This window comes from Triticum dicoccoides, chromosome 2B, assembly GCF_002162155.2.
Source record: "Triticum dicoccoides isolate Atlit2015 ecotype Zavitan chromosome 2B, WEW_v2.0, whole genome shotgun sequence".
Classification (NCBI taxonomy): domain Eukaryota; kingdom Viridiplantae; phylum Streptophyta; class Magnoliopsida; order Poales; family Poaceae; genus Triticum; species Triticum dicoccoides.
The window spans coordinates 820,081,605-820,086,443 of NC_041383.1; positions in this window are offsets into that span (position 1 = coordinate 820,081,605).

A 4,839-nucleotide genomic window follows, 5' to 3' on the forward strand; every position below is an offset into this window, starting at 1 on the left:
CTCTCTCCCTCCTAACTGCACTCGGAGGTAGAGTAGTGCACATATAGATGTCAATGTAGCCGATTGTGTGGGAGATATCATTGGAGTCCTCGGAGATGGTGAGGTCCATCGCGGTGTCGACATAAATGATGAATTGTTGGTCGAGATATTTTCTCCTCTTGCTTCACACCGTGGACTTGAAGCCCTTTCAGAATCAGCTTGTCGATGCCGCCCTTGTCCATCATCGGCGGCTCACCTACCCTATCCCCAACGATGGTTGTTCCCCTCCTAACGGACCCAGTTTATTGTGCACTCACCTATCGCGTCCTCCTCTGGAGTTGGGGTACCGGTTAATACCAAGGTTTTGGCTACCGAGGGACACCTTTTTCTCGTGGATCACCAAGAAACTCGGTTACCACGGTTACCGTGAAATTCCGAGAAATTTCCGGATGATTTTTTTTATTTTTATTGAATCTGAACAAAATTGGTCAAAATTTCACTCAAAATTCATTCAAATTCAAAATTTCAGAATTTTTTGCTTGGGAAGTTGATTTCTCGTGGGGTACTGGGAAACGCGATATCCGCCCGGTAACCGGTTTTCTCGAGGGGTACCCAAAACGCTGGTTAATACCAAATTTCACATGTTTCCTGCCACGGGAGCTCACATGCAGGCAAGTGATTTGGAAGTGGAGACTACGGTCTGTCTTATAGTAGATTGTCAGTGTCAAAAAGTATCTTGTATTTAGTTACATTGGGAGTATAGTTTTTCTTAATTTTTGCTTTTTAACCCCTTCTTTGTTTTGTCAACATTGGATCAAACAGGTTAGCTATGTACATTGGACGAGACCGGGCAGCTTCTTACACCTAGTCCAAAAAACTTTCTTGAACTCTTGTTTTTGTTGCTATTACTTCTTACGATGAACATGATCTACCTCAAAGATACCCAAAAAAAACATGACCAGCTTCATGTTAGCTATACACTTCGCATCATTTGTCAAATATGCTTCATGCTTAGAGAACTTCCAAGTACTTGGAAATGGCTGCGGTTAATGTACCAGCTAACTTTGATGACAAAGAGTAGCAGATATAATCATAGAGCAAGGAGGGAGAAGATAGAGCTGTCCATTCATCGTAGTATCGTACATCTAGCCGTCTAGGTTGATATTACATTTAGACCTACCCTCTATTCCTCCGCCTTATCGGTGGTGCCGCTCACAATGCGATTCGACGCTAGAGGGTGGGACCTACTTATACTGCTAATTCTATAGTCCTGATCTGTATGCCGATAAGCTACCAAGTTTAAACTAACTTGTTTCCAAATAGAGTCCTGATGCGATTAACAACCATAATATAATCCACCTTTAATTGAATACTATTTTGTTAAGTCCCAGGACACACACATGTGAGTTGTGCGCCATAACTAATCTAACGAATAATTATGTAGATCATAGTCAAGGCTGTATTTGACCATCGATCTAGTTCCCTTCCAATTAATATTGTTCCGGGGTAATATTTCCAGTATAATAAACATGTATATTGTGTTCCAATATTAATTGATCAGCTTCCTCAAGCAAAAGCCTAAGTGTGTAATCCAGCAAGAATCAATTCCAACATTGTCTTAACAATGTCGACTAGCTTATAGACATCAATTCCATCAATAAGCAATCCCATCTATCAAAGATGATCATTCCATGCTCACACAAAGCATGTTTCCACAATGAGGTTCATGAATAATTAACAAGCAATATTTGGATATAGTTGAAGGACACAAATTCCTACATCACCCACTTGTCCAAAACAATTATTCAAATATACAAAGTCCCATAGCACTAACATGCTTGCTGAATAATTCCTGACTAAGAGGCTTAGTTATTGGATCAGCCACCATTTTAGTAATCGGTAAAAACTCGAGACAAACTAGCTTTAGTGCATTTATTACATCACCAATATAATGCTATCTTCCCTCAATGTGTTTAGCCTTTGCTGTGAAACTTGGGATCCCTGGAAATCTTGAGTGCCACCTGATTATCACCATACACAGTACTTGGCTTGTTTACACTATTTACAATCTTCGAAGTAGAAAGAAATTCATTCAGCCAAATGGCTTCCTTGACAGGTTTAGAGAAGTAATATACTCCGCTTCCATAGATGACAATGCCACTGAATCTTGCTTCTTAGTACTCCAAGAGATAGCTCCAACAACCAATGTGAAAAGATATCGAGAAGTTGACTTCCATTCGTCCAGATCACCCTGTCAATTGCTACTTCTTGAGCTTGCATTGGTTTTTCCCTTAAAGAGGAAAGGGTGATGCAGCAACATAGAAATAAGTATTTCCCTCAGTTTGAGAATCAAGGTATCAATCCAGTAGGAGACAACGCACAAATCACCGAATACTGATACGTCTCCAACGTATCTATAATTTTTTATTGTTCCACGCTATTATATTATCCATCTAGGATGTTTCATATGCATTTATATGCTATTTTATATGATTTTTGGGACTAACCTATTAACCTAGAGCCTAGTGCCAGTTTCTGTTTTTCCTTGTTTTTGAGTTTTACGAAAAAGAATACCAAACAGAGTCCAAATGATGTGCCAATTTTTGATGATTTTTTATGGCCCAAAAGAAGCCCCCGGAGTAAAAGAGTTGGGCCAGAAGAGTCCTGAGCCATCCACGAGGGTGGAGGGCATGCCACCCTACCTCGTGGATGACTCGGAGACCACCCTGACGTGAGACCGACGCCAACAATTCCTATAAATACAGAAACCCCAAAAAAGAAACCTAGATCGGGAGTTCCGCCGCCGCAAGCCTCTGTAGCCACCAAAAACCTCTCGGGAGCCCGTTCCGGCACCCTGCCGGAGGGGGAATCCATCACCGATGGCCATCTTCATCATCCCGGCGCTCTCCATGACGAGGAGGGAGTAGCTCCCCCTCGGGGCTGAGGGTATGTACCATTAGCTATGTGTTTGATCTCTCGCTCTCTCATGTTCTTGATTTGGCACGATCTTGATGTACCGCGAGCTTTGCTATTATAGTTGGATCCTATGATGTTTCTCCCCCTCTACCTTCTTGTAATGGATTGAGTTTTCCCTTTGAAGTTATATTATCGGACTGAGTCTTTAAGGATTTGAGAACACTCGATGGATGTCTTGCATGGGATACCCGCGGTGACAATGGGGTATTCGATATATCCACTTGATGTATGTTTTGGTGATCAACTTGCGGGTTTCATGACCTTGGGAATCTATGCATAGCGGTTGGCTCTCCGGTAGAAACTTTGGGGCACTCTTTGAAGTTCTTGGTGTTGGTTTGAATAGATGAATCTGAGATAGTGTGATGCACATCATATAATCATACCCACGGATACTTGAGGTGACATTGGAGTATCTAGGTAACATTAGGGTTTTGCTTGATTTGTGTGTTAAGGTGTTATTTTACTACGAACTCTAGGGCAGTTTGTGACACTTATAGGAATTGCCCAATGGATTGATCGGAAAGAATAACTTTGAGGTGGTTTCGTACCATACAATAATCTCTTCATTGTTCTCTGCTATTAGTGACTTTGGAGTGACTCTTTGTTGCATGTTGAGGGATAGTTATATGATCCAATTATGTTATTATTGTTGAGAGAACTTGCACAAGTGAAAGTATGAACCCTAGGCCTTGTTTCCTAGCATTGCAATACCGTTTACGCTCACTTTTATTGTTTGCTACCTTGCTGTTTTTATATTTTCAGATTACAAAAACCTATATCTATCATCCATATTTCACTTGTATCACCATCTCTTCACCTAACTAGTGCACCTATACAATTTACCATTGTATTGAGTGTGTTGGGGACATAAGAGACTCTTTGTTATCTGGTTGCAAGGTCGTTTGAGAGAGACCATCTTCATCCTACGCCTCCCATGGATTGATAAATCTTAGGTCATCCACTTGAGGGAAATTTGCTACTATCCTACAAACCTATGCACTTCTACACCCTGATACGTCTCCATCGTATCTACTTCTCCAAACACTTTGCCCTTGTTTTGGACTCTAACTTGCCTGATTTGAATGGAACTAACCCGGACTGACGTTGTTTTCAGTAGAATTGCCATGGTGTTATTTTTGTGCAGAAATAAAAGTTCTCGGAATGACTTAAAACTTCACTGAGAATATTATTGGAATTAATAAAAAATACTAGCGAAAGAATCAAGACCAGGGGCCCACACCCTCTCCACGAGGGTGGGGCGCGCCTTACCCCCCTGGGTGTGCCCCCCTGCCTCGTGTGTGATGCCCGGATGATTAAGCTACAATGAACCCCGCTAAAGATGTCACATCACCTCAGTTACTGTTGATAATCTCGCATTAGTTCGAAACAGGTTCAAAATCAAAATTTGAATTAAAATTTAAAACAATTAAAGTTTTCAAAAGTCAAAACTAAAATGTTCAGTTTGCAGCAAATAATACATACATTACTTTGGTGAAGAAACCACATTTTTTTAAAATAATGAAATGCTCTAAAATAAGTAAAACAATAGCTGAAACAGTTATTTAAATGATTAAATTATTGCAAACAACTTTTCATATACAAAAATAATTGTGGCAGTGGTGTAACTACTATTACTAATTTAGGTGCTAGTAGTTTTTGTAAACCTAGATTAACAAAAAAAAGGAAACTAAGGTAAAACAGAAAAGAAATAAAATAAAAGAAAAACATTTCAAAATTAGACAAAAGGAAAAGACCCCCCCCCCTCGGGCCAACCGACCCAACATGGGCCCAGTTGGCCTCTTTGGACGGCCCAGCCGCGCCTACAGACCCCCCACTATCCAGAAACCCTAGCCCGTAACCCCCACTCCCCCACTACGCTCTCCT